This window comes from Hypanus sabinus, chromosome 8 (genome assembly GCF_030144855.1).
Source record: "Hypanus sabinus isolate sHypSab1 chromosome 8, sHypSab1.hap1, whole genome shotgun sequence".
Lineage (NCBI taxonomy): Eukaryota > Metazoa > Chordata > Chondrichthyes > Myliobatiformes > Dasyatidae > Hypanus > Hypanus sabinus.
The window spans coordinates 87,000,467-87,023,577 of record NC_082713.1 but is presented as its reverse complement, the minus strand read 5'-3'; positions in this window follow the sequence as shown (position 1 = coordinate 87,023,577).

Here is a 23,111-nt window from a genome sequence, read left to right as displayed (position 1 = left end):
TACCCACAGGACCAAGGCTGTGTGTTCCATGTTCCTGTCCCCCTGGAAGAAGGCTCTGTGTTCTGTGTTCCTGTACCCACAGGACCAAGGCTGTGTGTTCCGCGTTCCTGTCCCCCTGGATCAAGGCTCTATGTACCGCGTTCCTGTCAACCTGGACTAAGGCTCAGTGTTCCACATTCCTGTCCTCCTGGACCAAGGCTCTGTGTTCCATGTTCCGGTCCACCTGGCCTAAGGCTCAGTGTTCCGCGTTTCTGTACCCACAGGACCAAGGCTTTATGTTCCGCGTTCCTGTCCCCCTGGACCAAGGCTCTGTGTTCCGCATTCCTGTCCCCCTGGAAGAAGGCTCTGTGTTCCGTGTTCCTGTACCCACAGGACCAAGGCTGTGTGTTCCGCGTTCCTGTCCCCCTGGACGAAGGCTCTATGTACCGCGTTCATGACAACCTGGACTAAGGCTCTGTGTTCCGCGTTCCTGTCCCCCTGGACGAAGGCTCTATGTACCGCGTTCCTGTCAACCTGGACTAAGGCTCAGTGTTCCACATTCCTGTCCCCCTGGACGAAGGCTCAATGTGCCGTGTTCCTGTCCACCTGGACCAAGGCTCTGTGGTCCGTGTTCCTCTACCCACAGGACCAAGGCTCTGTGTTCCGTGTTCCTGTACCCACAGGACGAAGGCTTTGTGTTCCGTGTTCCTGTACCCACAGGACCAAGGCTCTGTGTTCCATGTTCCTGTCCCCCTGGAAGAAGGCTGTGTGTTCCGCGTTCCTGTCCCCCTGGACGAAGGCTCTATGTACCGCGTTCCTGTCAACCTGGACTAAGGCTCAGTGTTCCACATTCCTGTCCTCCTGGACCAAGGCTCTGTGTTCCATGTTCCGGTCCACCTGGCCTAAGGCTCAGTGTTCCGCGTTCATGTACCCACAAGACCAAGGCTTTATGTTCCGCGTTCCTGTCCCACTGGACCAAGGCTCTATGTTCAGCGTTCCTGTCTACTGGACAAACGCTCAGTTTTCCGCGTTCCTGTACCCCTGGACCAAGGCTCTGTGTTCCGCATTCCTGTCCCCCTGGACGAAGGCTCTATGTACCGCATTCCTGTCAACCTGGACTAAGGCTCAGTGTTCCACATTCCTGTCCTACTGGACCAAGGCTCTGTGTTCCGTGTTCCTGACCCCCTGGACCAAGGCTCTGTGTTCCATGTTCCGGTCCACCTGGCCTAAGGCTCAGTGTTCCGCGTTCATGTACCCACAGGACCAAGGCTTTATGTTCCATGATCCTGTCTACTGGACAAAGACTCAGTTTACCGTGTTCCTGTACCCCTGGACCAAGGTTCAGTGTTCTGCATTCTTGGACCAAGGCTCAGTGTTCCATGTTCCTGTACCCACAGGACCAAGGCTCTGTGTTCCACGTTCCTGTCCCACAGGACCAAGGCTCTGTGTTCCACGTTCCTGTCCCCCTGGACCAAGGCTTTATGTTCCGCGATCCTGTCTACTGGACAAAGGCTCAGTTTTCCACGTTCCTGTACCCCTGGACCAAGGTTCAGTGTTCTGCATTCTTGGACCAAGGCTCAGTGTTCCATGTTCCTGTACCCACAGGACCAAGTCTCTGTGTTCCGCGTTCCTGAGCCCCAGGACCAAGGCTCTATGTACCGCGTTCCTGTCCCCCTGGACGAAGGCTCTATGTTCCATGTTCCTGTCCACCTGGACTAAGGCTCTTTGTTCCGTGTTCCTGTCCCCCTGAACCAAGGCTCTGTATTCCCTGTTCCTGTACCCACAGGACCAATGTTCTGTGTTCCGCTTTCCGGTCCCCCTGGACCAAGACTGAATGTTCCGTGTTCCTGTCCACCTGGACCAAGGCTCTGTGGTACGTGCTCCTGTACCCACAGGACGAAGGCTGTGTGTTCCATGTTCCTGTCCCCCTGGAAGAAGGCTCTGTGTTCCGTGTTCCTCTACCCACAGGACCAAGTCTGTGTGTTCCGCGTTCCTGTCCCCCTGGATCAAGGCTCTATGTACCGCGTTCCTGTCAACCTGGACTAAGGCTCTGTGTTCCGCATTCCTGTCCCCCTGGACCAAGGCTCTGTGTTCCATGTTCCGGTCCACATGGCCTAAGGCTCAGTGTTCCGCGTTCATGTACCCACAGGATCAAGGCTTTATGTTCCGCGTTCCTGTCCCACTGGACCAAGGCTCTATGTACCGCGTTCCTGTCAACCTGGACTAAGGCTCTGTGTTCCGCATTCCTGTCCCCCTGGACCAAGGCTCTATGTTCCATGTTCCGGTCCACCTGGCCTAAGGCTCAGGGTTCCGCGTTCATGTACCCACAGGACCAAGGCTTTATGTTCCGCGTTCCTGTCCCACTGGACCAAGGCTCTATGTTACGCGTTCCTGTCTACTGGACAAAGGCTCAGTTTTCCATGTTCCTGTACCCCTGGATCAAGGTTCAGTGTTCTGCATTCTTGGACCAAGGCTCAATGTTCCGTATTCCTGTACCCACAGGACCAAGCCTCTTTGTTCCGCGTTCCTGTCCCCCTGGACCAAGGCTCTGTGTTCCACGTTCCTGTACCCGTGGACCAAGGCTCTGTGTTCCACGTTCCTGTACCCACAGAAACTAGGTTCTGCGTTCCACGTTCCTGTCCCTCTGGACCAAGTCTCTGTATTCCCCGTTCCTGTCCCCCGGGAACAAGGCTCTGTGTTCCACGTTCCTGTACCCACAGGAACTAGGTTCTGCGTTCCACGTTCCTGTCCCTCTGGACCAAGTCTCTGTATTCCCCGTTCCTGTCCCCCGGGACCAAGGCTCTGTGTTCCACGTTCCTGTTCCCACAGGAACTAGGTTCTGCGTTCCACGTTCCTGTCCCTCTGGACCAAGTCTCTGTATTCCCCGTTCCTGTCCACCTGGACCAAGGCTCCGTGTTCCACGTTCCTGAGCCCCTGGACCAAGGCTCTAAGTTCTGCGTTCCTGTCTACTGGACAAAGGCTCAGTTTCCCGCATTCCTGTACCACAGGACCAAGGCTATGTGTTCCGCGTTCCTGTACCCCTGGACCAAGGTTCAGTGTTCAGCATTCCTGGACCAAGGCTCAATGTTCCGTGTTCCTGTCCCAATGGACCAAGGCTCGGTGTTCCGCGTTCCTGTCCCACTTGACCAGGGCTCTGTGTTCCACTTTCCTGTCCCCCTGGACCAAGGCTCTATGTTCCGCGTTCCTGTAGCCAAAGGACCAAGTCTTTATGTTCCGTGTTCCTGTCCCACTGGACCTAGGCTCAGTCTTCCGTGTTCCTGTCCCCCTGAACCAAAGCTCTGTGTTCCGTGTTCCTGTCCCACTGGACCAATGCTCTGTGTTCCACGTTACTGTCCCCCTGGACCAAGGCTCTCTGTTACACGTTCCTGTCCCCCTGGACCAAGGCTCTGTGTTCAGGTTTCCTGTCCCCCTCTACCAAGGCTCTGTGTTCCATGTTCCTGTCCCACAGGAACAAGGCTCTGTGTTCCATGTTCCTGTCCCACAGGAACAAGGCTCTGTGTTCCGTGTTCCTGTACCCACAGGACGAAGGCTCTATGTTCCATGTTCCTGTCCACCTGGACTAAGGCTCTTTGTTCCGTGTTCCTGTCCCCCTGGACGAAGGCTCTGTATTCCCTGTTCCTGTACCCACAGGACCAATGTTCTGTGTTCCGCTTTCCCGTCCCCCTGGACCAAGACTGAATGTTCCGTGTTCCTGTCCACCTGGACCAAGGCTCTGTGGTACGTGCTCCTGTACCCACAGGACGAAGGCTTTGTGTTCCGTGTTCCGGTACCCACAGGACCAAGGCTGTGTGTTCCATGTTCCTCTCCCCCTGGAAGAAGGCTCTGTGTTCCGTGTTCCTCTACCCACAGGACCAAGTCTGTGTGTTCCGCGTTCCTGTCCCCCGGATCAAGGCTCTATGTACCGCGTTCCTGTCAACCTGGACTAAGGCTCTGTGTTCCGCATTCCTGTCCCCCTGGACCAAGGCTCTGTGTTCCATGTTCCGGTCCACATGGCCTAAGGCTCAGTGTTCCGCGTTCATGTACCCACAGGACCAAGGCTTTATGTTCCGCTTTCCTGTCCCACTGGACCAAGGCTCTATGTACCGCGTTCCTGTCAACCTGGACTAAGGCTCTGTGTTCCGCATTCCTGTCCCCCTGGACCAAGGCTCTGTGTTCCATGTTCCGGTCCACCTGGCCTAAGGCTCAGTGTTCCGCGTTCATGTACCCACAGGACCAAGGCTTTATGTTCCGCGTTCCTGTCCCACTGGACCAAGGCTCTATGTTACGCGTTCCTGTCTACTGGACAAAGGCTCAGTTTTCCATGTTCCTGTACCCCTGGACCAAGGTTCAGTGTTCTGCATTCTTGGACCAAGGCTCAGTGTTCCGTATTCCTGTACCCACAGGACCAAGCCTCTGTGTTCCACATTCCTGTTCCCCTGTATGAAGGCTCTATGTTCCATGTTCCTGTCCACCTGGACTAAGGCTCTTTGTTCCGCGTTCCTGTCCCCCTGGACCAAGGCTCTGTGTTCCACGTTCCTGTACCCGTGGACCAAGGCTCTATGTTCCACGTTCCTGTACCCCTGGACATAGGCTCTGTGTTCCACGTTCCTGTACCCACAGGAACTAGGTTCTGCGTTCCACGTTCCTGTCCCTTTGGACCAAGTCTCTGTATTCCTCGTTCCTGTCCCCCGACACCAAGGCTCTGTGTTCCACGTTCCTGTACCCACAGGAACTAGGTTCTGCGTTCCACGTTCCTGTCCCTCTGGACCAAGTCTCTGTATTCCCCGTTCCTGTCCCCCGGGTCCAAGGCTCTGTGTTCCACGTTCCTGTAACCACAGGAACTAGATTCTGCGTTCCACGTTCCTGTCCCTCTGGACCAAGTCTCTGTATTCCCCGTTCCTGTCCACCTGGATCAATGCTCCGTGTTCCAAGTTCCTGAGTCCCTGGACCAAGGCTCTAAGTTCTGCATTCCTGTCTACCGGACAAAGGCTCAGTTTCCCGCATTCCTGTACCACAGGACCAAGGCTATGTGTTCCGCGTTCCTGTACCCCTGGACCAAGGTTCAGTGTTCAGCATTCCTGGACCAAGGCTCAATGTTCCGTGTTCCTGTCCCAATGGACCAAGGCTCGGTGTTCCGCGTTCCTGTCCCACTTGACCAGGGCTCTGTGTTCCGCTTTCCTGTCCCCCTGGACCAAGGCTCTATGTTCCGCGTTCCTGTAGCCAAAGGACCAAGTCTTTATGTTCCGCGTTCCTGTCCCACTGGACCTAGGCTCAGTCTTCCGTGTTCCTGTCCACCTGGACCAAAGCTCTGTGTTCCGTGTTCCTGTCCCACTGGACCAATGCTCTGTGTTCCACGTTACTGTCCCCCTGGACCAAGGCTCTCTGTTCAGGTTTCCTGTCCCCCTCTACCAAGGCTCTGTGTTCCGCGTTCCTGTACCCACAGGACCAAGGTTCAGTGTTCAGCATTCTTGGAACAAGGCTCAGTGTTCCTCGTTCCTGTCCTCCCTGGACCAAGGCTCTGTGTTCCGCGTTCCTGTACCCCTGGAACAAGGTTCAGTGTTCAGCATTCCTGGAGCAAGGCTCAGTGTTACGTGTTCCTGTACCCATGGACCAAGGCTCGGTGTTCCGCGTTCCTGTCCCCCTGAACCAGGGCTCTGTGTTCCGTGTTCCTGTACCCACAGGACCAAGGCTCTGTGTTCCACGTTCCTGTCCCCCTGGAACAAGGCTCTATGTACCGTGTTCCTGTCCCCCTGGACAAAGGCTCTGTGTTCCATGTTCCTGTCCCACTGGACCAAGGCTCAGTGTTCCATGTTCCTGTCCCACTGGACCAAGGCTCTCTGTTCCGCGTTCCTGTACCCCGGACCAAGGCTCAGTGTTCCACGTTCCTGTACCCACAGGACCAGGGCTCTATGTTCCGCGTTCCTGTCCCACTGGACAATGGCTCTGTGTTCCGTGTTCCTGCACCCACAGGACCAAGGTTCAGCGCTCAGCATTCTTGGACCAAGGCTCAGTGTTCCGTGTCCCTGTCCCCTGGACCAAGGCTCTGTGTTCCGCGTTCCTGTACCCCTGGACCAAGGCTCTGTGTTCCACGTTCCTGTCCCCCTGAAGCAAGGCTCTGTGTTCCATGTTGCTCTCCACCTGGACTAAGGCTCAGTGTTCCACGTTCCTGTACCCACAGGACAAAGGCTTTATGTTCTGCGTTCCTGTCCCCCTGGTCCAAGGCTCTGTGTTCCGCGTTCCTGTACCCCTGGACCAAGGTTCAGTGTTCTGCATTCTTGGACCAAGGCTCAGTGTTCAGTGTTCCTGTCCCACTGGACCAAGGTTCAGTGTTCAGCATTCCTGGAACAAGGCTCAGCGTTCCGTGTTCCTGTCCCCATGGACCAAGGCTCGGTGTTCCGCGTTCCTGTCCCTCTGGACCAGGGCTCTGTGATCCGCGTTCCTATCCCCCTGGACTAAGGCTCTATGTTCCGCGTTCCTGTCCCCTTGGACCAAGGCTCTGTGTACCGCGTTCCTGTCAACCTGGACTAAGGCTCTGTGTTCCACATTCCTGAACCATGGCTCAGTGTTCCGTGTTCCTGTCCCCCTGGACCAAGGCTCTGTGTTCCGCGTTCCTGTACCCCTGGACCAAGGTTCAGTGTTCAGCATTCCTGGACCAAGGCTCAGTGTTACGTGTCCCTGTCCCAATGGACCAAAACTCGGTGTTCCGCATTCCTGTCCCACTTGTCCAGGGCTCTGTGTTCCGCGTTCCTGTCCCCCTGGACCAAGGCTCTTTGTTCCGCGTTCATGTCCCCCTGGACCAATGCTCTATGTTCCCCGTTCCTGTACCCACAGGACCAATGTTCTGTGTTCCGCCTTCCTGTCCCCCTGGACCAAGGCTCTATGTTCCGTGTTCCTGTCCCCCTGGACAAAGGCACAGTGTTCTGCATTCCTGTACCCACAGGACCAAGGCAGTGTGTTCCGTGTTCCTGTCCCCCAGGAAAAAGGCTCTGTGTTCCGCGTTCCTGTCCCCCTGGACCAAGGCTCTGTGTTCCGCGTTCCTGTCCCACTTGTCCGGGGCTCGGTGTTCTGCGTTCCTGTCCCCCAGGACCAAGGCTCTATTTTCCGCGTTCATGTCCCCCTGGACCAATGCTCTATGTTCCCCTTTCCTGTACCCACAGGACCAATGTTCTGTGTTCCGCCTTCCTGTCCCCCTGGACCAAGGTTCTGTGTTCCGCGTTCCTGTCCCTCTGGACCAAGGTTCAGTGTTCTGCATTCTTGGACCAAAGCTCGATGTTCCGTGTTCCTGTCCCCTTGGACCAAGGCTCTGTGTTCCTCGTTCCTGTACCCCTGAACCAGGGCTCTATGTTCCGCATTCCTGTACCCCTGGACGAAGGTTCATTGTTCAGCAATCCTGGACCAAGGCTCGATGTTCCGTGTTCCTGTCCCCCAGGAAAAAGGCTCTGTGTTCCGCTTTCCTGTCCCCCTGGGCCAAGGCTCTTTGATCTGTGTTCCTGTCCATCTGGACTGGCTCTCTGTTCCACCTTCCTGTCCATCTGGACCCAGGCTCTATGTTCCCCGTTCCTGACCACTGGACCAAGGATCTGTCTTCCGTTTTCCTGTCCCCCTGGACCAAGGCACTGTGTTCCTCGTTCCTGTCCCCCTGGACCAAGGCTCTGTGTTCCTCGTTCCTGTACCCCTGGACCAAGGTTCATTGTTCAGCATTCCTGGACCAAGGCTCAATGTTCCGTGTTCCTGTCCTAATTGACCAAGTCTCGGTGTTCCGCGTTCCTGTCCCACTTGTCCACGGCTCTGTGTTCCGCGTTCCTGTCCCCCTGGACCAAGTCTCTATATTCCCCGTTCCTATACCCACAGGACCAATGATCTGTGTTCCGCCTTCCTGTCCCCATGGACCAAGGCTCTGTGTTCCGCGTTCCTGTACCCACAGGACCAAGGTTCAGTGTTCAGCATTCTTGGAACAAGGCTCAGTGTTCCTCGTTCCTGTCCTCCCTGGACCAAGGCTCTGTGTTCCGCGTTCCTGTACCCCTGGAACAAGGTTCAGTGTTCAGCATTCCTGGAGCAAGGCTCAGTGTTACGTGTTCCTGTACCCATGGACCAAGGCTCGGTGTTCCGCGTTCCTGTCCCCCTGAACCAGAGCTCTGTGTTCCGTGTTCCTGTACCCACAGGACCAAGGCTCTGTGTTCCACGTTCCTGTCCCCCTGGAACAAGGCTCTATGTACCGTGTTCCTGTCCCCCTGGACAAAGGCTCAGTGTTCCATGTTCCTGTCCCACTGGACCAAGGCTCGTGTTCCATGTTCCTGTCCCACTGGACCAAGGCTCGTGTTCCATGTTCCTGTCCCACTGGACCAAGGCTCAGTGTTCCGCGTTCCTGTCCCCCGGACCAAGGCTCAGTGTTCCGCGTTCCTGTACCCCTGGACCAAGGCTCTGTGTTCCACGTTCCTGTCCCCCTGAAGCAAGGCTCTGTGTTCCATGTTGCTCTCCACCTGGACTAAGGCTCAGTGTTCCACGTTCCTGTACCCACAGGACAAAGGCTTTATGTTCTGCGTTCCTGTCCCCCTGGTCCAAGGCTCTGTGTTCCGCGTTCCTGTACCCCTGGACCAAGGTTCAGTGTTCTGCATTCTTGGACCAAGGCTCAGTGTTCAGTGTTCCTGTCCCACTGGACCAAGGTTCAGTGTTCAGCATTCCTGGAACAAGGCTCAGCGTTCCGTGTTCCTGTCCCCATGGACCAAGGCTCGGTGTTCCGCGTTCCTGTCCCTCTGGACCAGGGCTCTGTGATCCGCGTTCCTATCCCCCTGGACTAAGGCTCTATGTTCCGCGTTCCTGTCCCCTTGGACCAAGGCTCTGTGTACCGCGTTCCTGTCAACCTGGACTAAGGCTCTGTGTTCCACATTCCTGGACCAAGGCTCAGTGTTCCGTGTTCCTGTCCCCCTGGACCAAGGCTCTGAGTTCCGCGTTCCTGTACCCCTGGACCAAGGTTCAGTGTTCAGCATTCCTGGACCAAGGCTCAGTGTTACGTGTCCCTGTCCCAATGGACCAAAACTCGGTGTTCCGCATTCCTGTCCCACTTGTCCAGGGCTCGGTGTTCTGCGTTCCTGTCCCCCTGGACCAAGGCTCTTTGTTCCATGTTCCTGTCCCCCTGGACCAAGGCTCTGTGTTCAGGTTTCCTGTCCCCCTCTACCAAGGCTCTGTGTTCCATGTTCCTGTCCCACAGGAACAAGGCTCTGTGTTCCGCATTCCTGACCCCCTGGACCAAGGCTCTGTGTTCCATGTTCCGGTCCACCTGGCCTAAGGCTCAGTGTTCCGCGTTCATGTACCCACAGGACCAAGGCTTTATGTTCCGCGTTCCTGTCCCACTGGACCAAGGCTCTATGTTACGCGTTCCTGTCTACTGGACAAAGGCTCAGTTTTCCATGTTCCTGTACCCCTGGACCAAGGTTCAGTGTTCAGCATTCTTGGACCAAGGCTCAGTGTTCCGTATTCCTGTACCCACAGGACCAAGCCTCTGTGTTCCACATTCCTGTTCCCCTGGATGAAGGCTCTATGTTCCATGTTCCTGTCCACCTGGACTAAGGCTCTATGTTCCATGTTCCTGTCCACCTGGACTAAGGCTCTTTGTTCCGCGTTCCTGTCCCCTGGACCAAGGCTCTATGTTCCGCGTTCCTGTCCCCCTGGACCAAGGCTCTGTATTCCCTGTTCCTGTACCCACAGGACCAATGTTCTGTGTTCCGCTTTCCGGTCCCCCTGGACCAAGACCGAATGTTCCGTGTTCCTGTCCACCTGGACCAAGGCTCTGTGGTACGTGCTCCTGTACCCACAGGACGAAGGCTTTGTGTTCCGTGTTCCGGTACCCACAGGACCAAGGCTGTGTGTTCCATGTTCCAGTCCCCCTGGAAGAAGGCTCTGTGTTCCGTGTTCCTCTACCCACAGGACCAAGTCTGTGTGTTCCGCGTTCCTGTCCCCCTGGATCAAGGCTCTATGTTACGCGTTCCTGTCTACTGGACAAAGGCTCAGTTTTCCATGTTCCTGTACCCCTGGACCAAGGTTCAGTGTTCTGCATTCTTGGACCAAGGCTCAGTGTTCCGTATTCCTGTACCCACAGGACCAAGCCTCTGTGTTCCACATTCCTGTTCCCCTGTATGAAGGCTCTATGTTCCGTTCCTGTCCCCCTGGATGAAGGCTCTATGTTCCATGTTCCTGTCCACCTAGACTAAGGCTCTTTGTTCCGCGTTCCTGTCCCCCTGGACCAAGGCTCTGTGTTCCACGTTCCTGTACCCGTGGACCAAGGCTCTGTGTTCCACGTTCCTGTACCCCTGGACATAGGCTCTGTGTTCCACGTTCCTGTACCCACAGGAACTAGGTTCTGCGTTCCACGTTCCTGTCCCTCTGGACCAAGTCTCTGTATTCCTCGTTCCTGTCCCCCGACACCAAGGCTCTGTGTTCCACGTTCCTGTACCCACAGGAACTAGGTTCTGCGTTCCACGTTCCTGTCCCTCTGGACCAAGTCTCTGTATTCCCCGTTCCTGTCCCCCGGGTCCAAGGCTCTGTGTTCCACGTTCCTGTAACCACAGGAACTAGATTCTGCGTTCCACGTTCCTGTCCCTCTGGACCAAGTCTCTGTATTCCCCGTTCCTGTCCACCTGGATCAATGCTCCGTGTTCCAAGTTCCTGAGTCCCTGGACCAAGGCTCTAAGTTCTGCATTCCTGTCTACCGGACAAAGGCTCAGTTTCCCGCATTCCTGTACCACAGGACCAAGGCTATGTGTTCCGCGTTCCTGTACCCCTGGACCAAGGTTCAGTGTTCAGCATTCCTGGACCAAGGCTCAATGTTCCGTGTTCCTGTCCCAATGGACCAAGGCTCGGTGTTCCGCGTTCCTGTCCCACTTGACCAGGGCTCTGTGTTCCGCTTTCCTGTCCCCCTGGACCAAGGCTCTATGTTCCGCGTTCCTGTAGCCAAAGGACCAAGTCTTTATGTTCCGCGTTCCTGTCCCACTGGACCTAGGCTCAGTCTTCCGTGTTCCTGTCCCCCTGGACCAAAGCTCTGTGTTCCGTGTTCCTGTCCCACTGGACCAATGCTCTGTGTTCCACGTTACTGTCCCCCTGGACCAAGGCTCTCTGTTCAGGTTTCCTGTCCCCCTCTACCAAGGCTCTGTGTTCCGCGTTCCTGTACCCACAGGACCAAGGTTCAGTGTTCAGCATTCTTGGAACAAGGCTCAGTGTTCCTCGTTCCTGTCCTCCCTGGACCAAGGCTCTGTGTTCCGCGTTCCTGTACCCCTGGAACAAGGTTCAGTGTTCAGCATTCCTGGAGCAAGGCTCAGTGTTACGTGTTCCTGTACCCATGGACCAAGGCTCGGTGTTCCGCGTTCCTGTCCCCCTGAACCAGAGCTCTGTGTTCCGTGTTCCTGTACCCACAGGACCAAGGCTCTGTGTTCCACGTTCCTGTCCCCCTGGAACAAGGCTCTATGTACCGTGTTCCTGTCCCCCTGGACAAAGGCTCTGTGGTCCATGTTCCTGTCCCACTGGACCAAGGCTCAGTGTTCCATGTTCCTGTCCCACTGGACCAAGGCTCTCTGTTCCGCGTTCCTGTCCCCCGGACCAAGGCTCAGTGTTCCACGTTCCTGTACCCACAGGACCAGGGCTCTATGTTCCGCGTTCCTGTCCCACTGGACAATGGCTCTGTGTTCCGTGTTCCTGCACCCACAGGACCAAGGTTCAGCGCTCAGCATTCTTGGACCAAGGCTCAGTGTTCCGTGTCCCTGTCCCCTGGACCAAGGCTCTGTGTTCCGCGTTCCTGTACCCCTGGACCAAGGCTCTGTGTTCCACGTTCCTGTCCCCCTGAAGCAAGGCTCTGTGTTCCATGTTGCTGTCCACCTGGACTAAGGCTCAGTGTTCCACGTTCCTGTACCCACAGGACAAAGGCTTTATGTTCTGCGTTCCTGTCCCCCTGGTCCAAGGCTCTGTGTTCCGCGTTCCTGTACCCCTGGACCAAGGTTCAGTGTTCTGCATTCTTGGACCAAGGCTCAGTGTTCAGTGTTCCTGTCCCACTGGACCAAGGTTCAGTGTTCAGCATTCCTGGAACAAGGCTCAGCGTTCCGTGTTCCTGTCCCCATGGACCAAGGCTCGGTGTTCCGCGTTCCTGTCCCTCTGGACCAGGGCTCTGTGATCCGCGTTCCTATCCCCCTGGACTAAGGCTCTATGTTCCGCGTTCCTGTCCCCTTGGACCAAGGCTCTGTGTACCGCGTTCCTGTCAACCTGGACTAAGGCTCTGTGTTCCACATTCCTGAACCAAGGCTCAGTGTTCCGTGTTCCTGTCCCCCTGGACCAAGGCTCTGTGTTCCGCGTTCCTGTACCCCTGGACCAAGGTTCAGTGTTCAGCATTCCTGGACCAAGGCTCAGTGTTACGTGTCCCTGTCCCAATGGACCAAAACTCGGTGTTCCGCATTCCTGTCCCACTTGTCCAGGGCTCTGTGTTCCGCGTTCCTGTCCCCCTGGACCAAGGCTCTTTGTTCCGCGTTCATGTCCCCCTGGACCAATGCTCTATGTTCCCCGTTCCTGTACCCACAGGACCAATGTTCTGTGTTCCGCCTTCCTGTCCCCCTGGACCAAGGCTCTATGTTCCGTGTTCCTGTCCCCCTGGACAAAGGCACAGTGTTCTGCATTCCTGTACCCACAGGACCAAGGCAGTGTGTTCCGTGTTCCTGTCCCCCAGGAAAAAGGCTCTGTGTTCCGCGTTCCTGTCCCCCTGGACCAAGGCTCTGTGTTCCGCGTTCCTGTCCCACTTGTCCGGGGCTCGGTGTTCTGCGTTCCTGTCCCCCAGGACCAAGGCTCTATTTTCCGCGTTCATGTCCCCCTGGACCAATGCTCTATGTTCCCCTTTCCTGTACCCACAGGACCAATGTTCTGTGTTCCGCCTTCCTGTCCCCCTGGACCAAGGTTCTGTGTTCCGCGTTCCTGTCCCTCTGGACCAAGGTTCAGTGTTCTGCATTCTTGGACCAAAGCTCGATGTTCCGTGTTCCTGTCCCCTTGGACCAAGGCTCTGTGTTCCTCGTTCCTGTACCCCTGAACCAGGGCTCTATGTTCCGCATTCCTGTACCCCTGGACCAAGGTTCATTGTTCAGCAATCCTGGACCAAGGCTCGATGTTCCGTGTTCCTGTCCCCCAGGAAAAAGGCTCTGTGTTCCGCTTTCCTGTCCCCCTGGGCCAAGGCTCTTTGATCTGTGTTCCTGTCCATCTGGACCGGCTCTCTGTTCCACCTTCCTGTCCATCTGGACCCAGGCTCTATGTTCCCCGTTCCTGACCACTGGACCAAGGATCTGTCTTCCGTTTTCCTGTCCCCCTGGACCAAGGCACTGTGTTCCTCGTTCCTGTCCCCCTGGACCAAGGCTCTGTGTTCCTCGTTCCTGTACCCCTGGACCAAGGTTCATTGTTCAGCATTCCTGGACCAAGGCTCAATGTTCCGTGTTCCTGTCCTAATTGACCAAGTCTCGGTGTTCCGCGTTCCTGTCCCACTTGTCCACGGCTCTGTGTTCCGCGTTCCTGTCCCCCTGGACCAAGTCTCTATATTCCCCGTTCCTATACCCACAGGACCAATGATCTGTGTTCCGCCTTCCTGTCCCCATGGACCAAGGCTCTGTGTTCCGCGTTCCTGTACCCACAGGACCAAGGTTCAGTGTTCAGCATTCTTGGAACAAGGCTCAGTGTTCCTCGTTCCTGTCCTCCCTGGACCAAGGCTCTGTGTTCCGCGTTCCTGTACCCCTGGAACAAGGTTCAGTGTTCAGCATTCCTGGAGCAAGGCTCAGTGTTACGTGTTCCTGTACCCATGGACCAAGGCTCGGTGTTCCGCGTTCCTGTCCCCCTGAACCAGAGCTCTGTGTTCCGTGTTCCTGTACCCACAGGACCAAGGCTCTGTGTTCCACGTTCCTGTCCCCCTGGAACAAGGCTCTATGTACCGTGTTCCTGTCCCCCTGGACAAAGGCTCTGTGTTCCATGTTCCTGTCCCACTGGACCAAGGCTCGTGTTCCATGTTCCTGTCCCACTGGACCAAGGCTCAGTGTTCCGCGTTCCTGTCCCCCGGACCAAGGCTCAGTGTTCCACGTTCCTGTACCCACAGGACCAGGGCTCTATGTTCCGCGTTCCTGTCCCACTGGACAATGGCTCTGTGTTCCGTGTTCCTGCACCCACAGGACCAAGGTTCAGTGTTCCGTGTCCCTGTCCCCTGGACCAAGGCTCTGTGTTCTGTGTCCCTGTCCCCTGGACCAAGGCTCAGTGTTCCACGTTCCTGTACCCCTGGACCAAGGCTCTGTGTTCCGCGTTCCTGTACCCCTGGACCAAGGCTCTGTGTTCCACGTTCCTGTCCCCCTGAAGCAAGGCTCTGTGTTCCATGTTGCTGTCCACCTGGACTAAGGCTCAGTGTTCCACGTTCCTGTACCCACAGGACAAAGGCTTTATGTTCTGCGTTCCTGTCCCCCTGGTCCAAGGCTCTGTGTTCCGCGTTCCTGTACCCCTGGACCAAGGTTCAGTGTTCTGCATTCTTGGACCAAGGCTCAGTGTTCAGTGTTCCTGTCCCACTGGACCAAGGTTCAGTGTTCAGCATTCCTGGAACAAGGCTCAGCGTTCCGTGTTCCTGTCCCCATGGACCAAGGCTCGGTGTTCCGCGTTCCTGTCCCTCTGGACCAGGGCTCTGTGATCCGCGTTCCTATCCCCCTGGACTAAGGCTCTATGTTCCGCGTTCCTGTCCCCTTGGACCAAGGCTCTGTGTACCGCGTTCCTGTCAACCTGGACTAAGGCTCTGTGTTCCACATTCCTGGACCAAGGCTCAGTGTTCCGTGTTCCTGTCCCCCTGGACCAAGGCTCTGAGTTCCGCGTTCCTGTACCCCTGGACCAAGGTTCAGTGTTCAGCATTCCTGGACCAAGGCTCAGTGTTACGTGTCCCTGTCCCAATGGACCAAAACTCGGTGTTCCGCATTCCTGTCCCACTTGTCCAGGGCTCGGTGTTCTGCGTTCCTGTCCCCCTGGACCAAGGCTCTTTGTTCCGCGTTCATGTCCCCCTGGACCAATGCTCTATGTTCCCCGTTCCTGTACCCACAGGACCAATGTTCTGTGTTCCGCCTTCCTGTCCCCCTGGACCAAGGCTCTATGTTCCTCGTTCCTGTCCCCCTGGACAAAGGCACAGTGTTCCTCGTTCCTATACCCCTGGACCAAGGTTCATTTTTCAGCATTCCTGGACCAAGGCTCAATGTTCCGTGTTCCTGTCCTAATTGACCAAGTCTCGGTGTTCCGCGTTCCTGTCCCACTTGTCCACGGCTCTGTGTTCCGCGTTCCTGTCCCCCTGGACCAAGTCTCTATATTCCCCGTTCCTGTACCCACAGGACCAATGATCTGTGTTCCGCCTTCCTGTCCCCATGGACCAAGGCTCTATGTTCCGTGTGCCTGACCCCAGGACCAAGGCTCTGTGTTCCGCGTTCCTGTACCCACAGGACCAAGGTTCAGTGTTCAGCATTCTTGGAACAAGGCTCAGTGTTCCTCGTTCCTGTCCTCCCTGGACCAAGGCTCTGTGTTCCGCGTTCCTGTACCCCTGGAACAAGGTTCAGTGTTCAGCATTCCTGGAGCAAGGCTCAGTGTTACGTGTTCCTGTACCCATGGACCAAGGCTCGGTGTTCCGCGTTCCTGTCCCCCTGAACCAGGGCTCTGTGTTCCGTGTTCCTGTACCCACAGGACCAAGGCTCTGTGTTCCACATTCCTGTCCCCCTGGAACAAGGCTCTATGTACCGTGTTCCTGTCCCCCTGGACAAAGGCTCTATGTTCCGCGTTCCTGTCCCCCTGGACCAAGGCTCAGTGTTCCATGTTCCTGTCCCACTGGACCAAGGCTCAGTGTTCCGCGTTCCTGTCCCCCGGACCAAGGCTCAGTGTTCCACGTTCCTGTACCCACAGGACCAGGGCTCTATGTTCCGCGTTCCTGTCCCACTGGACAATGGCTCTGTGTTCCGTGTTCCTGCACCCACAGGACCAAGGTTCAGTGTTCCGTGTCCCTGTCCCCTGGACCAAGGCTCTGTGTTCCGCGTTCCTGTACCCCTGGACCAAGGCTCTGTGTTCCACGTTCCTGTCCCCCTGAAGCAAGGCTCTGTGTTCCATGTTGCTGTCCACCTGGCCTAAGGCTCAGTGTTCCACGTTCCTGTACCCACAGGACAAAGGCTTTATGTTCTGCGTTCCTGTCCCCCTGGTCCAAGGCTCTGTGTTCCGCGTTCCTGTACCCCTGGACCAAGGTTCAGTGTTCTGCATTCTTGGACCAAGGCTCAGTGTTCAGTGTTCCTGTCCCACTGGACCAAGGTTCAGTGTTCAGCATTCCTGGAACAAGGCTCAGCGTTCCGTGTTCCTGTCCCCATGGACCAAGGCTCGGTGTTCCGCGTTCCTGTCCCTCTGGACCAGGGCTCTGTGATCCGCGTTCCTATCCCCCTGGACTAAGGCTCTATGTTCCGCGTTCCTGTCCCCTTGGACCAAGGCTCTGTGTACCGCGTTCCTGTCAACCTGGACTAAGGCTCTGTGTTCCACATTCCTGGACCAAGGGTCAGTGTTCCGTGTTCCTGTCCCCCTGGACCAAGGCTCTGTGTTCCGCGTTCCTGTACCCCTGGACCAAGGTTCAGTGTTCAGCATTCCTGGACCAAGGCTCAGTGTTACGTGTCCCTGTCCCAATGGACCAAAACTTGGTGTTCCGCATTCCTGTCCCACTTGTCCAGGGCTCGGTGTTCTGCGTTCCTGTCCCCCTGGACCAAGGCTCTTTGTTCCGCGTTCATGTCCCCCTGGACCAATGCTCTATGTTCCCCGTTCCTGTACCCACAGGACCAATGTTCTGTGTTCCGCCTTACTGTCCCCCTGGACCAAGGCTCTATGTTCCGTGTTCCTGTCCCCCTGGACAAAGGCACAGTGTTCTGCATTCCTGTACCCACAGGACCAAGGCAGTGTGTTCCGTGTTCCTGTCCCCCAGGAAAAAGGCTCTGTGTTCCGCATTCCTGTCCCCCTGGACCAAGGCTCTGTGTTCCGCGTTCCTGTCCCACTTGTCCACGGCTCTGTGTTCCGCGTTCCTGTCCCCCTGGACCAAGTCTCTATATTCCCCGTTCCTGTACCCACAGGACCAATGATCTTTGTTCCGCCTTCCTGTCTCCATGGACCAAGGCTCTATGTTCCGTGTGCCTGTCCCCCTGGACCAAGGCTCTGTGTTCCTCGTTCCTGTACCCCTGGACCAAGGTTCATTGTTCAGCATTCCTGGACCAAGGCTCAATGTTCCGTGTTCCTGTCCTAATTGACCAAGTCTCGGTGTTCCGCGTTCCTGTCCCACTTGTCCACGGCTCTGTGTTCCGCGTTCCTGTCCCCCTGGACCAAGTCTCTATATTCCCCGTACCTGTACCCACAGGACCAATGATCTGTGTTCCGCCTTCCTGTCCCCATGGACCAAGGCTCTATGTTCCGTGTGCCTGTCCCCCTGGCCCAAGGCTCAGTGTTCCGTGTCCCTGTCCCCCAGGAAAAAGGCTCTGTGTTCCGTGTTCCTGTCCCCCTGGGCCAAGGCTCTTTGATCTGTGTTCCTGTCCAACTGGACTGGCTCTCTGTTCCACGTTCCTGTCCATCTGGACCCAGGCTCTATGTTCCCCGTTCCTGACCACTGGACCAAGGATCTGTCTTCCGTTTTCCTGTCCCCCTGGACCAAGGCACTGTGTTCCTCGTTCCTGTCCCCCTGGACCAAGGCTCTGTGTTCCTCGTTCCTATACCCCTGGACCAAGGTTCATTTTTCAGCATTCCTGGACCAAGGCTCAATGTTCCGTGTTCCTGTCCTAATTGACCAAGTCTCGGTGTTCCGCGTTCCTGACCCACTTGTCCACGGCTCTGTGTTCCGCGTTCCTGTCCCCCTGGACCAAGTCTCTATATTCCCCGTTCCTGTACCCACAGGACCAATGATCTTTGTTCCGCCTTCCTGTCCCCATGGACCAAGGCTCTATGTTCCGTGTGCCTGACCCCAGGACCAAGGCTCTGTGTTCCGCGTTCCTGTACCCACAGGACCAAGGTTCAGTGTTCAGCATTCTTGGAACAAGGCTCAGTGTTCCTCGTTCCTGTCCTCCCTGGACCAAGGCTCTGTGTTCCGCGTTCCTGTACCCCTGGAACAAGGTTCAGTGTTCAGCATTCCTGGAGCAAGGCTCAGTGTTACGTGTTCCTGTACCCATGGACCAAGGCTCGGTGTTCCGCGTTCCTGTCCCCCTGAACCAGGGCTCTGTGTTCCGTGTTCCCGTACCCACAGGACCAAGGCTCTGTGTTCCACATTCCTGTCCCCCTGGAACAAGGCTCTATGTACCGTGTTCCTGTCCCCCTGGACAAAGGCTCTATGTTCCGCGTTCCTGTCCCCCTGGACCAAGGCTCAGTGTTCCGCGTTCCTGTCCCCCGGACCAAGGCTCAGTGTTCCACGTTCCTGTACCCACAGGACCAGGGCTCTATGTTCCGCGTTCCTGTCCCACTGGACAATGGCTCTGTGTTCCGTGTTCCTGCACCCACAGGACCAAGGTTCAGTGCTCAGCATTCTTGGACCAAGGCTCAGTGTTCCGTGTCCCTGTCCCCTGGACCAAGGCTCAGTGTTCCGTGTCCCTGTCCCCTGGACCAAGGCTCTGTGTTCCACGTTCCTGTCCCCCTGAAGCAAGGCTCTGTGTTCCATGTTGCTGTCCACCTGGACTAAGGCTCAGTGTTCCACGTTCCTGTACCCACAGGACAAAGGCTTTATGTTCTGCGTTCCTGTCCCCCTGGTCCAAGGCTCTGTGTTCCGCGTTCCTGTACCCCTGGACCAAGGTTCAGTGTTCTGCATTCTTGGACCAAGGCTCAGTGTTCAGTGTTCCTGTCCCACTGGACCAAGGTTCAGTGTTCAGCATTCCTGGAACAAGGCTCAGCGTTCCGTGTTCCTGTCCCCATGGACCAAGGCTCGGTGTTCCGCGTTCCTGTCCCTCTGGACCAGGGCTCTGTGATCCGCGTTCCTATCCCCCTGGACTAAGGCTCTATGTTCCGCGTTCCTGTCCCCTTGGACCAAGGCTCTGTGTACCGCGTTCCTGTCAACCTGGACTAAGGCTCTGTGTTCCACATTCCTGGACCAAGGGTCAGTGTTCCGTGTTCCTGTCCCCCTGGACCAAGGCTCTGTGTTCCGCGTTCCTGTACCCCTGGACCAAGGTTCAGTGTTCAGCATTCCTGGACCAAGGCTTAGTGTTACGTGTCCCTGTCCCAATGGACCAAAACTCGGTGTTCCGCATTCCTGTCCCACTTGTCCAGGGCTCGGTGTTCTGCGTTCCTGTCCCCCTGGACCAAGGCTCTTTGTTCCGCGTTCATGTCCCCCTGGACCAATGCTCTATGTTCCCCGTTCCTGTACCCACAGGACCAATGTTCTGTGTTCCGCCTTACTGTCCCCCTGGATTAAGGCTCTATGTTCCGTGTTCCTGTCCCCCTGGACAAAGGCACAGTGTTCTGCATTCCTGTACCCACAGGACCAAGGCAGTGTGTTCCGTGTTCCTGTCCCCCAGGGAAAAGGCTCTGTGTTCCGCATTCCTGTCCCCCTGGACCAAGGCTCTGTGTTCCGCGTTCCTGTCCCACTTGTCCGGGGCTCGGTGTTCTGCGTTCCTGTCCCCCTGGACCAAGGCTCTATTTTCCGCGTTCATGTCCCCCTGGACCAATGCTCTATGTTCCCCTTTCCTGTACCCACAGGACCAATGTTCTGTGTTCCGCCTTCCTGTCCCCCTGGACCAAGGCTCTATGTTCCGCGTTCCTGTCCCCCTGGACCAAGACTCTGTGTTCCGTGTTCCTGTTAACCTGGACCAATGCTCTGTGTTCCACGTTCCTGTCCCCCTGGCCTAAGGCTCTATGTTCCACGTTCCTGTCCCCCTGGACCAAGGCTTTGTGTTCCATGTTGCTGTCCACCTTGACTAAGGCGCAGTGTTCCGCGTTCCTGTACCCACAGGACAAAGGCTTTATGTTCCGTGTTCCTGTCCCCTTGGACCAAGGCTCTGTGTTCCTCGTTCCTGTACCCCTGAACCAGGGCTCTGTGTTCTGCGTTCCTGTACCCCTGGACCAAGGTTCATTGTTCAGCATTCCTGGACCAAGGCTCAGTGTTACGTGTTCCTGTCTCAATGGACAAAAACTCGGTGTTCCGCGTTCCTGTCCCACTTGTCCGGGGCTCGGTGTTCTGCGTTCCTGTCCCCCTGGACCAAGGCTCTATGTTCCGCGTTCATGTCCCCCTGGACCAATGCTCTATGTTCCCCGTTCCTGTACCCACAGGACCAATGTTCTGTGTTCCGCCTTCCTGTCCCCATGGACCAAGGCTCTATGTTCCGTGTTCCTGACCCATGGACAAAGGCTCAGTGTTCCGTATTCCTGTCCCCTTGGACCAAGGTTCAGTGTTCAGCATTCTTGGACCAAGGCTCAGTGTTCCTCGTTCCTGTCCCCCTGGACCAAGTCTCTGTGTTCTGCGTTCCTGTACCCACAGGACCAAGGTTCAGTGTTCAGCATTCTTGGACCAAGGCTCAGTGTTCCTCGTTCCTGTCCCCCTGGACCAAGGCTCTGTGTTCCGCGTTCCTATACCCACAGGACCAATGTTCAGTGTTCAGCATTCTTGGACCAAGGCTCAGTGTTCCATGTTCCTGTCCCCCTGGACCAAGGCTCTGTGTTCCACATTCCTGAACCACTGGACCAAGTTTCAGTGTTCAGCATTCCTGGACCAAGGCTCAGTGTTACGTGTTCCTGTACCCATGGACCAGGGCTCTGTGTTCCGCGTTCCTGTTCCCTGGACCAAGGCTCTGTGTTCCGTGTTCCTGTACCCAGAGGACCAATGATCTGTGTTCCATGTTCCTGTCCCCCTGGAACAAGGCTCTATGTACCGCGTTCCTTTCCCCCTGGACCAAGGCTCAGTGTTCCGCGTTCCTGTACCCACAGGACCAAGGCTGTGTGTTCCGTGTTCCTGTCCCACAGGAAAAAGGCTCTGCGTTCCGTGTTCCTGTCCACCTGGACCAAGACTCTATGTTCCACGTTCCTGTTCCCCTGGACGAAGGCTCAGTGTTCCGTGTTCCTGTACCCACAGGACCAAGGCTGTGTGTTCCATGTTCCTTTCCCCCAGGAAAAAGGCTCTGTGTTCCGCGTTCCTGTCCCCCTGGACCAAGGCTCTATGTACCGCGTTCCTGTCAACCTGGACTAAGGCTCTGTGTTCCACATTCCTGTCCCCCTGGGCCAAGGCTCTTTGATCCGTGTTCCTGTCCATCTGGACCCAGGCTCTATGTTCCCCGTTCCTGACCACTGGACCAAGGATCTGTCTTCCGTTTTCCTGTCCTCCTGGACCAAGGCACTGTGTTCCTCGTTCCTGTACCCCTGGACCAAGGTTCAGTGTTCAGCATTCCTGGACCAAGGCTCAATGTTCCGCGTTCCTGTCCACTGGACCAAGGCTCTGTGTTCCTCGTTCCTGTCCCCCTGGACCAAGGCTCTGTGTTCCTCGTTCCTGTACCCCTGGACCAAGGTTCATTGTTCAGCATTCCTGGACCAAGTCTCGGTGTTCCGCGTTCCTGTCCCACTTGTCCACGGCTCTGTGTTCCGCGTTCCTGTCCCCCTGGACCAAGGCTCTGTGTTCCTCGTTCCTGTACCCCTGGACCAAGGCTCAATGTTCCGCGTTCCTGTCCCACTGGACCATGTCTCTATATTCCCCGTTCCTGTACCCACAGGACCAATGTTCTGTGTTCCGCCTTCCTGTCTCCATGGACCAAGGCTCTATGTTTCGTGTGCCTGTCCCCCTGGACCAAGGCTCAGTGTTCTGTGTTCCCGTCCCCCTGGACAAAGGCACTGTGTTCCTCGTTCCTGTCCCCCTGGACCAAGGCTCTGTGTTCCTCGTTCCTGTACCCCTGGACCAAGGTTCATTGTTCAGCATTCCTGGACCAAGGCTCAATGTTCCGTGTTCCTGTCCTAATTGACCAAGTCTCTATATTCCCCGTTCCTGTACCCACAGGACCAATGATCTGTGTTCCGCCTTCCTGTCCCCATGGACCAAGGCTCTGTGTTCCGTGTGCCTGTCCCCCTGGACCAAGGCTCTATGTTCCGTGTGCCTGTCCCCCTGGAAAAAGGCTCTGTGTTCCGTGTTCCTGTCCCCCTGGGCCAAGGCTCTTTGATCTGTGTTCCAGTCCAACTGGACCGGCTCTCTGTTCCACGTTCCTGTCCATCTGGACCCAGGCTCTATGTTCCCCGTTCCTGACCACTGGACCAAGGATCTGTCTTCCGTTTTCCTGTCCCCCTGGACCAAGGCACTGTGTTCCTCGTTCCTGTCCCCCTGGACCAAGGCTCTGTGTTCCTCGTTCCTATACCCCTGGACCAAGGTTCATTTTTCAGCATTCCTGGACCAAGGCTCAATGTTCCGTGTTCCTGTCCTAATTGACCAAGTCTCGGTGTTCCGCGTTCCTGTCCCACTTGTCCACGGCTCTGTGTTCCGCGTTCCTGTCCCCCTGGACCAAGTCTCTATATTCCCCGTTCCTGTACCCACAGGACCAATGATCTTTGTTCCGCCTTCCTGTCCCCATGGACCAAGGCTCTATGTTCCGTGTGCCTGACCCCAGGACCAAGGCTCTGTGTTCCGCGTTCCTGTACCCACAGGACCAAGGTTCAGTGTTCAGCATTCTTGGAACAAGGCTCAGTGTTCCTCGTTCCTGTCCTCCCTGGACCAAGGCTCTGTGTTCCGCGTTCCTGTACCCCTGGAACAAGGTTCAGTGTTCAGCATTCCTGGAGCAAGGCTCAGTGTTACGTGTTCCTGTACCCATGGACCAAGGCTCGGTGTTCCGCGTTCCTGTCCCCCTGAACCAGGGCTCTGTGTTCCGTGTTCCTGTACCCACAGGACCAAGGCTCTGTGTTCCACATTCCTGTCCCCCTGGAACAAGGCTCTATGTACCGTGTTCCTGTCCCCCTGGACAAAGGCTCTATGTTCCGCGTTCCTGTCCCCCTGGACCAAGGCTCAGTGTTCCATGTTCCTGTCCCACTGGACCAAGGCTCAGTGTTCCGCGTTCCTGTCCCCCGGACCAAGGCTCAGTGTTCCACGTTCCTGTACCCACAGGACCAGGGCTCTATGTTCCACGTTCCTGTCCCACTGGACAATG